The 13,251-nt window shown below is 43.6% G+C and overlaps 1 long non-coding RNA gene across 1 annotated transcript; it reads left to right on the top strand.

Moving 5' to 3' along the window:
* The first annotated feature begins 6,006 nt into the window (after positions 1-6,006).
* LOC145651807 (uncharacterized) lies at positions 6,007-7,806 on the top strand. The gene is made up of 3 exons (XR_014117820.1): positions 6,007-6,167; positions 6,448-6,612; positions 7,614-7,806. It is a non-coding gene; the product is annotated as an uncharacterized LOC145651807 (long non-coding RNA).
* Positions 7,807-13,251: the final 5,445 nt, after the last annotated feature.

Genomic DNA, 13,251 nt, shown 5'->3' with positions numbered 1-13,251 from the left:
CTGTCTCTTGGTCTGGGTGCATAAAGATCACGTTCAATGCAACCTATCTGTCTGCGCGTTATTGCTAAATCTTTGAGTAAACCCTTAAGGACTTTAAGAGTGTTTAGGTCTACGTGCTTTGTGCCTTTGAGCTTTTGGGGGTTTCCTGGCAGATCTGTTAAAATACTTGACAAGACGTTTCCATGCACTACTCGTGCTTAGTGCAAACTTCCACAAGTGTAGTTGAAAGTGGACAGAGAGCGTTTCATCTCGAATGAACTGTGGAAATGCATTGCCATGCAAGAAATAAAACACGAAATAAATGTCTGTTTTGTACAGACACAGCCAGGTTCATAAAGTGACCGAGATGACAAAATAGTGAATAATTTGGTTGCGTGGGATAATCTCAGCTCTGATGCAGGCGCACGCACTCCCGTCTGGAACTGCAGCGCGCTGTAAATACCGCTGCGTGACGTTTTCACGTCGCCGATTTTATTCCGCTTTGGCGCTCCCGCAAACCGAAATATATACATGAACTGTGGGTACATCGGATAGATGTTGGGAAATGTAGTTCAGCGGGTCCGGAGGGTTTAATGTATTGCATAATACCGCCACCACCTGGCGAGGAATTCAGCAATCTAGTTATTCCACGTCAATCATAAAGATTATGCACTGTTATCTGTGTTCTGTGCAGAGAAAACCTTTAAACTCCAATACAAATAATCATAACTCCCTGTATGTTTTATTGACGTTTTCCAAATATTTATTCCAGTGTTTAATTCCTCAAAAATTGGAAGGTTTTGGATATATTTTATTTCCCCTTTCTCCTCTTAGCTGTTGGCGTACTATGAACACTTTCAGATGATGAATGTTTGCTAAAGGTTTTTGCTATGATGTTTTTTTCTTCAGTCACTTAATGTTCTAATCTTTCCAAATATTTGTCAAAAAGTAAATTGCATTTGGCCATGACACATCTGGATAAAAAAATAAGTGTTTGGAAAAGTGAGATAAACTATGTTACTATATGCTCTGCTTTTGGTGTTAGAATTAAGTGATTAAGTGTGTGTGTGTGTGTGTGTGTGTGTGTGTGTGTGTGTGTGTGTGTGTGTCTGTGTGTGTGTGTGTGTTTGTGTGTAATAAATGACTCTACTCCAGATTAACTGATTTTCCTTTTCCCAATCTCAGTCATACACAGCAGACTCCCGCTCTCTGTGGAATGGAGGGAATCCAGCCTTTTCCTGGTTTTATCCCAGCTACCCTATGGAGAAGGGGCCTCTTGTTTACAGAGAAGGCTCTGGATGTTCCCAGGACTGAGCCCGAGGCTGTTGGTTTACATCCACGTCCCATTCCTCAGATACCTCTGGAGTTATATCATGCAGCCAGTCCACACTGCATCTGTTCGAGCAGGCTGGAAGGATTCTGCAAACTCCTTTCATATTCAGCCTTCTCCCAATAGCACCGTTGACGATTGGGAAATGCCACACGCGTGCACGACACAGATGACTTACATTAGACTTCACATGAGCCCGATATAGAAGCAACACCTGACACACAGTCATAGGTAAAATGTCCCGGACATGTTTACGTCGGCTTCTACAAGATCTTTTCCACTCAAGCTCTCCTTACCTGCTCTTTGGAGAACCGTCTTGCTGTTGGATAATATACGTGTTAGTAAACTAGACAGATCAGCAGTGTGCAGACAACAATGCGATATTGAGTCCCGTTGTACACTAAAAGCCAAAAGACAATAAGGTGTCATTTGACCGATCACGTTCTGGACATATGTAGTAGCTCATGGCCTGGTAGTTCCGCCTCTATTGTATAGGGCTGTGTTCTTAAGACTCAGTGAGTGTGTACTGGGTCGAGTCTCAGTGGCTTTGTGGGTGAGGGATGGGCTGTTTTCCCCCACAGGGCAGTCATGCTGTGGACCGGCCGGCCCTCACATTAACACGCGTGCTGTAGTCTTAGTAGTTGTGCTCAGAGCCGCCGGCATCTGGGTCTAAACTGTTGAACTGTATTACTGATAAACAATGTAAAGAATGATGGTATTTTCACTCCCACCACCTGACATCACTTCAGATGTGCTGAAATTCGCCAAGTCATCTCAGCAATGTGGCTCAGCAATGTGTCTTACTGCCAGACAGCTGTTGAGACACTGATATAAACACTGCCAAGTGTGTCAGCTCTTTGTGAAGACTGCACTATATTTTGACTGATCTTCAATATTACTGAAGACTGTACTTTTCTGGACCATAGTGCAGTTTAGGACTCGCCGGGTGATGCATGGGGTGGGACTGATGAGATATCGTTGCATATGTAAGCAAAATTGCTGTGTGATACCAGACAAGCTTTCCAGTATTTGGAGAATGTCTTTCTGTGAGTAACATTTCTCTTTTTATCATATAGATATTTAGACACTTTTCTGCTCCATATGAGCATACTGTAGATACCAGTCTAAAAGTACATATTAGACCCCAGGGAATTTTAACTACTCCTTCTATCCCCTTTGTGCATATGTTTTGGCTATGAAGGGGTTAGTGCAGTGAAGGTTATACATCTATTTATCATTAATATCTCTGAAGATGTGTGAGGGTCATTTGCATTCAGTCTCCGAAAACCACGAGATAACAAGTTTAATCCTTGTCCGCTCCTCTGACCACGTGACTCTATTCTCCAAGCTATCCATCCATCACAAATCTCTACCACACACACACACACACACCCACACACAAATTTGCCAGATTGAAGGGGGTGGTCCCTTGCCACTGACACGACATTTAAAGCACTTTATTATGATTAGAGGGAAGGATTGTGTGTGTGTGTGTGTGTGTGTGTGTGTGTGATGAAGACGGAGGGCTGTCTACCATGAAGAAAGCACAGCCATGCTATAAAGGGGTAAGAGAATTAGAGAAAGCTATTGGATGTACTTTCTGTTCTCAGGGTATATGGTGAGTACTTGTGCATGCTGTGATCAGTATCACGTTGATTTGTGGTTTGAGATTTGCTGAAGCTTAGGGCAGCTGTTTGTGACGTGTCTGGTTTCCAGTGTGCAGCATGGTGTCTTGCCATTTATGTGTATAAAGAGTTTGTGGTGACAAAGAGTTTTTGTGTCTGAGTCGGTGTTATGTGCTTTAGGCTAGAATTTGACGCGTGAGTGGAGGAAGAGATCAAGCATTTACAGGAAAAGAAAGACAAACTGGCAGAGAGGCATAAAAAACAGCTGCTCGTGCACATGTGTGTGTGTGTGTGTGTGTGTGTGTGTGTGCGCGTGTGTGTGCATGAGTGTGTGTGTGCATCTGTTAGTCTGTTCTCCAGAATTAACTGGTGCTTTAAGGCATAGAGTTCTCTCTATCTGCTCAGTCTTGGCCTCAGATGCAGAAGCAGCTTGACTCATTCAAGCAAATAAAACAGAATCCTGCCAATTCAATTAGTACCTCTTCACATCCATTTAAATTGCTAGGAGACACTGAACAAAACTACTCGCGTCAAGAAAAATGAAAACTGCACTGTTCCGCTATAAACCGTGACATGCGTAGCAAAATAAAAGAGATAATGACAAACTAACCGAACTGATGTATATATATCATCGGCTCGACCTAGTCGGGAGTCATAGGTCCCGGCTTTGGAATAGTAATCCGAAATCTCATTACGGACATGCATGCATAGGAGTGAAGCAGATAAGCCAGCTGGGCTGCCTCAGTCCAGGGAACAATAGAACTGACAGGTGCTGAGACAGCTGCCCTCCAGGCACAATCTGCCTGCCAGGCCTTCTTCAACCCTGTGCACACACTGCCCCTCAGTGCAGGAAGCTCGCACAGAACCAGTAACTCCTGCTCAGTGTTTGAGTGCTGTCAGTATACTGTGCTGTTCGATGTTTAATGCTGAGGACTGTGTTTTATACACTGGTGATCTTTCTCTTTTTTTCTTTCAATTTGCTGCCATGTGCATCTCTATTTAGCAATTGTCGATGAGGCGAGGTGTGTGTGTGTGTGTGTGTGTGTGCCCGCGCGCTCAACAGAGCTGAAAGTCACCTTGTGTTGTCCTCATTTGTGGCGGGACACGGCTCACTGCCGTCTCCGCATGTGCAGGCGACAGCCACCGCAACCTTGTGTTTACAGTTGATAGGGGCTGTGATTAAACGGATGTCAGCAGGGTGTTATCAGGACCAGAGGCGCTGCGCGTAGTGTGCCGACAGCATTTATCTGGACTCATGCACATCATTCAGAGATTAAAGCTGGACAGCAGGTTCCTGTGTGTTTAGTCCGTCTTGTGATTTGGCAGAACAGGGGCAATGCAGTCCTCGTGCCTATGTTTCCGGATCCTGTGCTTTTCCTAGTTAAACACACACAAACAAAGGCAAGGCTCACTGATCCGTGTACTGGGAATAGTAAAAAAAAGCCAACATTACCCAGGAACCTTTCATGAAGCTTGACAAAGCTGGAATAATTTATTTCAGTACAGTAAAGTTGGTATCTTTAATATGGCTGGGGATATGTTCTCGTACATCATGATTTCAGTGAAATGCTTCAAATAACTTATTGTGAAGAAACAAAATGTAATTTTACCATGCTTGCAGTGAGATATCGAATCACTGGCAGATCTGTAATCAGGCTCTGGGACTTGCCAAATAAATAAATACATTTCATTGAACTTGCATAGAACTTGTACAAACAGACTCTGGTTTTTAAAGCAGATCTATTAAAACTCTGATTTAGAATACATGACATTCTGATGAAAGTCTTAAGAAACTCTTCAGCTGCAGGTTAGTCTGAAGGTTAGACTGAAGGCTAGTCTGAAGCTGGCCAGTAACCTACACAGACATAAAAGCTCAAACTCAGATGAAGAGCTACATGAGGAAACTTTATATTTCATTTTGTTATTGTTGGCAAGCCAATGTTCATCGCCGTATGGGAAAACTAAATGTGGGCTAAACCATTTCCTTCACTTTCTGACCCCATGATACAGAATTCAGTAGGCAGTATTGCTTTTGTGAGTAGGTGTATAGTCCTATATGGAGCCTTTATTTAAATTCACTTGTTTGACTTTGTGAACTAAATCTAACAGAAGCCAACGGTTGCTTATCTAATCATGAACCTTCTGTTACATGTCGGGCACTTTTATTAAATCAGTAAGGATGTGAAACAAACAAGCGTCTCTCTCTCTCTCTCTCTCTCTCTCTCTCTCTCTCTCTCTCTCTCTCTCTCTCTCTCTCTCTCTCAAATGTTAGCATTTAACATTGTATTGTTAACATTTAGCCAGTTTAAGAATGACGTAAATGAGTGTGTTGCTGCATCTTGAGGTTTATTTTCACTTTCAGCCCAGAGGCATTTTAAATGCCAAATTCAAACTAGTCACCTCTAACAAGTGCAAACATTTTTTAGTGCTTCTGTGCAGCCTAGCATGGAGTAAATAGGATGAGTGGTCAGGTATGCTGATTATGTTGGCGACAGCTCTTTACTGGGGCATAAAAACCTGGAACTGTGGTGAATGGAAGTAATCTAAGGTCACAGAAGCAGAAGTTTCAACCTTTGCTATAGCTGTAGGTCTGATTTGGAGCCATATCTTAATTATCAGGGGGATCGCTCAGGCTTGAGTGATGCTTGAGGAGTGATTTGTCTCACCAGTTATCTCTTGAGTCCAATTTTACTGTCATTGCGGAACTCTTAGGTAGAGTTTTTTGAGTGTTGTGTTTATACTAGTAAGGCACATGATACGCAGGCTGTACACATTTGTCTGTGTGCTTTGACAGTACATGTACATTTGTCTGTGTGTTTTGAGACAACAGATTCAAAAATAGCTGCTAATATCTCAACCATCCCAGTGTAGGCCACGCCTGGCCCTGCTGTAAGGTGCAAGGAATCTGCTCTCTCCTTACTTGTGTTTATAGAACAAGTCATGGCAGGGCTACAGTATGTCACTGGGATCAATTAATTAACGATAGTATTTAGGTCATTATTAGATTGGTGAATGACTACCTTTTACAGATACTGCTTTCTCTCTTCTTCTTCTTCTTCTTCTTCTTCTTTTCTCTCTCTCTCTCTCTCTCTCTCTCTCTCTCTCTCTCTCTCTCTCTCTCTCTCACACACACACACACACAAACAAACACACAAACTGCAATATCTTTATGTGACAATATTGCGTGGATAATCACAGAGACACAGAGTGGGACGCCGCCGAAGAAATAACAGGTCAGTGCCTCGTTCGTCCTGTTTATCTAAAAACGCTAATCAGATGACTCAAAAGATGGCTTCTCCTCTGCTGACCTGTTAGCAATCAGTTAGCACTTCCCCTCTCATGGAAGGCATGTATACATGATTGTAAAGAATAAAAAAAGCTAGAAAAAACTGATTGATCAGGTTAACAGCGAAGACAGTCTTCCTCCTTCTGCCATTGTATGTAGTTGTGATTCTGCAGACTGGACTCTGTGCCCTGAATATTTCCCACAGTAGTGAACCATTATTGTTTCAGCTAGCTGCCTGAAGCTAGACCTGAGGTCTGTGCGGTACTCCGCTGTGGGTTAAGCAATGGATCCAAACCTCCAAACCCCCATAAATACAAATAGAGAGAGACTATCAACCCTGCGGTTTGGGCTGACCTTCTGGGATGTCAACAGCTAATCGCCATGATATTCAAGTAAGGTCGGGTGCACAGTTTTTTTGCAATAAATGACTGGCTATTCATCTATGGAATTTTTTCAAATATGTGTTGATACTATGCCTAGATAAATTGATTCTAGAAATTTGAGGGACATAAATGTTTATTATTGAAGACATATTTTTTAGGTACATTATCATGCTGAAATCCACTTATTTATAAATTCTGCTACTAGATGAACTTAAAAAAAAAAAAAAGCTGTGCAGTTTTAAACATGCACTGAATTTCAACATACTTTTACCAACAGTTCAGTCACAGATAGCTAAGCCGAAATAAGTAGAACCATCCACATCAACTTCAGATCTTGTGTTACTGTGAGCTCAAAATGGGAAGACGCCGTACTAGACCTTGACATGTGACAAATAAATGCTCGCTTAGAGAATAAGACAGCTAGTTTGAAGCAAGGCGGCGTGACGCCATTAAGCCCTCAGCGGATGAGAGCTCGTTGTGAGAGAGCTATGAATGATAATAATGGCACTAATGCTAATAGCGCACATTCAGTGCCGCGGTGGTAAGCTCGGGCTATGCTCGGAGGCCAGGATCGAGCCGAAAGATGTTGCTAGCCGGAGATAAGCGTGTGCTGCAGGCATAATTACCCATTTTAGCCGCCGCAGGGCAGAGAACCGTGCGGCCTGCTAATCTGCAGTCCCTTAAGGCTCAGACCTGGTTCCTCCCCGTGCTCTGGAAGACAGTATAATAACAACCAACCTTCTAATGGATCTATCTATTTATCTATCCATCCATCCATCCATCCATCCATCCATCCATCCACCCATCCATCCATCCATCTATCTGCTCATATGTCCATTCATCCATCCAGCCAATTAATGTTAATATTGCACAAGGCTGGTCATTTTGCTCGCTTACATTTATGCTCTACAGGAACTTTGTTGCCGTAAATGCATTTAGGTTTTGTGTCAGCTTTCATAGAAACACGACCATGGTGAAATGTCAACCCTCACAATTGTGTTGGCCTGTAGTGGACCGCTGATCACCTCCTGAAAGACTGCTTGGCTTGGGTCTCTGGAATCAGAAAGATCCACTTGTCTGTGGGCTTCATCTTCCAGTCATCCTCTGAAGGCACAGCAGGGTGACTAACGGTTCGTACTGATCTGCTGATAACCGCACACCTTTTTATTGGGCCTGCGGCAACCGTTTTGCGGGGGTCGGGGAGGTTGGAGGGTGGGGGACGTATCGACGGCGACTTTGATCCGCAGCTACGGTAACAGCGAGAGCAGAATCAAACGCACCAGAGGCTCTGCCTGAAGCGCACCGTGAGGTATTTGCGAGCGCCGGCACAGAGCGATAATGACGAGGGTGGGAAAAGGCCGAGGCAGAGGTCCTAATGCGGACCATCTGTGCGGGCTTCACGGAATGCTGGGAATCTGCTCACAGAATTGAAACGGAATGGGAATACTGAGTCAAAGACGCAGGCATTGGTGGAATGTTAAAACAAGCTGTGGTACTGTTATTTTTCTGCGTCGGTATTATTATTGGTCTGTGTTCCTTAGTTTGTGAGAGGCCGTTCAGAGGTACGTAAGCGTCTGAGGTCGTGACGAGGAGCCGGGGGCAGGTTGTGGGAGATTGGCTGCGGTTGAATTCCAGGCTGGGAGAAAGGCGCTAAAACTGCGAACTTCGGGAGGCTAATAATAATGTTTCACTCATTATTTGGTTTTCTGAATACGTGCAGCAAAAAGTATTTATTGTCGAATTTGAATTGTGCAATCAATTTGTGAGCACAAACCTAAAACACTATAACAAATACTCCCCCCCCTCCACACACACACACACACACACACACACACACACACACACACACATATATATATATATATATCATATGATTCTGCTGTGTTAAAGAAATATTGTTTTATGAATGACTTCCCTATGTGTAGACACCTATGATGCTTTTCCATTAGTCTTGAAGAAATTCTCACATATGCGTGTGTGTGTGTGTGTGTGTGTGTGTGTATTTGGAAGTTTGTTTTTGGTTGGTTGTTACTTTATCAAAGTCTTGTCCCATAGTTGCATAGTGGTGGAGAAATATTCCTTTGTTTGCATTCTGGCTGCTTGCTGAAGGGATTTGCAAATGTGTGCCCACACAGGAGCGGCACAGTGCAAACGTGTCGCAGCGTTGATACATGCCATATACAGGTATGTAAGTGTGTTTATATTTAACAACATCTACTGAGCTTGAGGTGGTGTCCCATTTTATGAAGGATCCATGATTGATGGTGGGTGTGTTTGTGCGTGTGTGTGTTTGTATGTTTGTTATGGAGACTGGTAAAGGAATATATCTCTCATCAAAAATATCAATAAGTGAGAAATTGTACTCAACATGACATTGCACACAGTACATGCTTGCAAGAAGTGGAATTCAAAGAATTTTAAAAATGGTATTCATATTTCATTGGACTCAAATTTCCATCAAATTTCAATCGACTAAAGGACTCATTGATTTCAGCTCCTCTGTTGTCTTTGGGAAATGTCACACACATTAGAGTGTGTTTCAGTAAGAAGGCGTATTGTACCTTCAGCCCCTGGCTGTTTGTTTAGTGGACATGAGATTACCCAACATGCACTCTGGCCCTAGGACCTGACACTGGCTTGGAGGTCATGTGTGGCTGGTTGCTTTGAGGGACATTCTCTCTGCCTCCTGTCCTGCTTCTGACATCACAGTCATAGGTATTTAAGGTAATTAAGGGAAGCGGTCTGTCTTTTTGCCGAACCCACCAGCTCAGCAATGGTTGACTAAGGAATTCCCAGTAGTACTTCCTGGCCCTGTAACCCCCCCCCCCCCCCATGCAACCAATTAGGCAATAATAGATAATTAAAATGTTTCATCTTAATCATTTTAATAGCTACATTTGCATTATGGGAATAACTGTGGCAAAGTGATCTTGATTAGATAAATGTGGCCTTTGTGGGAGTGATGGGTTTAGTTGTATTCATTGTGTCAGTCCATTGTGATGCTACAATGTTTCTGCTCGATGGATGCAAACAGTCCGAGGTGTGATAAGCTTCTGTGGTCCAGTCTGCTAACCGAGCTCAGGCTCTGAAGGCTGAGAGAAGAAGACCTTTGCAGTGCAGAAGACTAACAATTACTTTGGATGGGAAGGAGACCAGTAATTACTTTGTATGGGGCCACCAACACCCAAGCAAGTGAAGAGATGGACTGTTTCTGCCTCCTCTGTTTTCCGAGGTAGGAAGACCGTGGCCCTTGCCAAGCAAGGGCACGTTGGTGGCACAGGGACAAAGGAAGGAGAGGCCTCCTTAGCCGGTCTCAGCGGACAACCAGCTGTATTTAAGCGGACTCTCTCTTCCTCCCACAGCCCAGGGATGGGTCTCCTCCCCTCAGCTAGAGCAGATAAAGGCATCCATTCATCCGGCGCTGTGGAGTGCTCGGTCTGGCCCTTTCAACTGCTGCCCCTGGTGCTGATGCTTGTACCAAACGCCTGGGCTTTGACGTGAACTTCTCCCTTTTAAGGACTTTCTCGTGTGCAAGCGACTTTGAAGGTTTGGGAAGTTTCGGAGTGGCCATGACTGCTTCGCAATACAGTCGTTCGTCTGTAGAGTTGCTACTTTACAAACGACCACATTTGCTGCAGTCCTATCAAAAGCTTTCTTTTGTTTCAGTAAAACGTGTTCTGTTTCTCCTGAATTTGTGCATTTTTTTCCTTCTGGTGTAATAAAAGTGTACCGTGAATACGTGTGTGCCACTGTACCGGTGCATGCGGCAAGCTTTCAAAGCCAATTTTATGTGCAGGTTTCCACCATAAAAACGTTTAAAAAGATGGAAGGGAGGAAGGTTTTCCACTAACCGTCCATCATCAGGGACACTATAGGGAAGTTTAATGGTCTCCATTCTGCCTGAAGAGATAAGAACCATTTCTAGATTTTGAAATAACCTCTTTACAATAGCATTGTGTTCTGGGTTGGTTTGTCCATTTTATCAAGGATAGTCAGTTCTAAACAATAAAAAAGGTTTTCTACAGTGGAGACCTGACAGTATACAACATATTGATGATACATTGTAGAATTGGTGTGCTACATGCTGTGAATTTCCAGGTGAAATACTGCTAGTGCATTACTGAGAGTATGGTAGGGCTGTGGGTGTTTGCTGAATGTACAGGATATCTCTCTCTCTCTCTCTCTCTCTCTCTCTCTCTCTCTCTCTGACCTAATCTCTTTCTATTTTGATAGTTCTCTCTCTTTCTTGCTCTCTCTTTTTCCATTTTAACACACCAATAAATTGTTAGTTGTTGTCATCAGTTGGAGTTCGTGTTAAAGTCCAGGTTGATTTCACTGTGTGGTTAAAGAAAGACAAGTGAGACAGTGAATGAAATATGAAATGGTTAAAATTCAATGAATGAGTGATGCAGCAAGTGAATAAATGTTTTTGGGTACATAGAAAAGAATAGCATAACACTGTTAATCAAGCAATTTCAGACCAGTGAGGCATCCTATCAGAGATCAGCTTACGGATGGAAATAGATTCTCCTACCATGCATAAACTAACAAAACCTTCTAACTAATAAATACAGAATAAGCAGTTAGACTGGTGGGTATGTCCCCAAGTTCAGCATGTCTCCCTATGCAGCAACAACTAGAACCATCATTCTGGAATATGAAAACTCTCTATCATACCCCCCCCCCCCCCCAACCTTTCACAGAATGCATTTCAAACAGAGTGTGACCTACTGAATCACTCTGTAACTCCCACAACGGAGAAAGGGTTTTGTGCAAGTAGGAACTACAGTATTTGTGTGCCTTTGTAAGGACAGCACTGCTCATCCGGACATGTGTCCAACCCAGCTGATCAGTGCACAAGCCCAGTGGGACCTGGTTCTGTTCCCAGCTGCTCCTTAAGCCAGAGTGCTTCATTCACATCCAAATATGTAGCGTGCACTGCCTGTTTACACAACAGCATATATCTCGTTCTCTCACTCCCTCTCTCTCTTTCTCTCTGAACCCAGACTCCTCCCATTCACCATCACACACACACGCGCGCGCGCGCACGCACGCATGCACGTACATACGCTCCTTGCACCCTTCTCTGTGTGGTTTAGTCACTGCGCGCTGACGCGTCCTGTTGCTTGTGGCAATTCTTGGGGAATCTGTGATGACAGCGTGCCTGCTGTGCAGAGCGGTCTGCAGTGCAGGTGGAGAGACAGAGAGAGAGAGAGAGAGAGACCGTGGAGTGTATTCACCTGAGCAACTCATCACCGTTCCTGTGAAATCCGCTGGACTTTACAGCACACTCTGAACAGCGCTTCAGGTGAGGTTTTCAGTTAAACTCCTTTCTTTTCAGCACACCGGCTCTGCTGGCAACAGGTGGTAGTGGGGGACTGGGAGCGTATGGTAGAGTTCAGTGTGTTCAGTCATATTACTGCCATGCACTTTAGGTGACAGTTTGGGCTTTGTTTCATTATTACAACAACTTCTCAGGTTTCTTGCGTCTTTTGTCGTATAATGGGAGAAATGCTACAAGCAGCTACCACTGATTAAAAGTATGTGTGAACTCAAGCAGAGAACATAACCATAAAAATTATATACTGCACAGTACATGTACTGTGATTCACATAATTCAAAAGTAGTTTGATCTGTCAGGCAGGTATTTGTTTGATCACTGTGAACACTGTGAAAGAGTCAGGGATTTGAACACTGTGAACACTGTGAAAGAGTCAGGGATTTGAACACTGTGAACACTGTGAAAGAGTCAGGGATTTGAACACTGTGAACACTGTGAAAGAGTCAGGGATTTGAACACTGTGAACACTGTGAAAGAGTCAGGGATTTGAACACTGTGAACACTGTGAAAGAGTCAGGGATTTGAATACTGAACACTGTGAAAGAGTCAGGGATTTGAACACTGTGAACACTGTGAAAGAGTCAGGGATTTGAACACTATGAACACTGTGAAAGAGTCAGGGATTTGAACACTGTGAACACTGTGAAAGAGTTTGGGATTTGAACACTATGAACACTGTGAAAGAGTCAGGGATTTGAACACTATGAACACTGTGAAAGAGTCAGGGATTTGAACACTATGAACACTGTGAAAGAGTCAGGGATTTGATCACTATGAACACTGTGAAAGAGTCAGGGATTTGAACACTGTGAACACTGTGAAAGAGTCAGGGATTTGAACACTGAACACTGTGAAAGAGTCAGGGATTTGAACACTGTGAAAGAGTCAGGGATTTGAACACTGAACACTGTGAAAGAGTCAGGGATTTGAACACTATGAACACTGTGAAAGAGTCAGGGATTTGAACACTGTGAACACTGTGAAAGAGTCAGGGATTTGAACACTATGAACACTGTGAAAGAGTCAGGGATTTGAACACTGTGAACACTGTGAAAGAGTCAGGGATTTGAACACTGTGAACACTGTGAAAGAGTCAGGGATTTGCAGATTTGAATGAACACTATGACTCCAGCTATGATGGTGACAACTGAAAAAGGATTCCATATTACTGCATTTGAATGAGACACGGATTTGCGGAATCAAACGAAGGGAAACAGAACTTTCCCTGCAGTAATCCATGTTAAATAGGGGTTCCCGTGGAACGTGTGAATGACATTCACACCGGGGCGTCCTCTCGGACTGTGGGG

The sequence above is a fragment of the Electrophorus electricus genome, chromosome 17 (genome assembly GCF_041902795.1).
Source record: "Electrophorus electricus isolate QZ-2024a chromosome 17, ASM4190279v1, whole genome shotgun sequence".
Classification (NCBI taxonomy): Eukaryota; Metazoa; Chordata; class Actinopteri; order Gymnotiformes; family Gymnotidae; genus Electrophorus; species Electrophorus electricus.
Note: the sequence above shows the minus strand (reverse complement) of the source record. Positions and strands in the feature narration are given on the sequence as shown.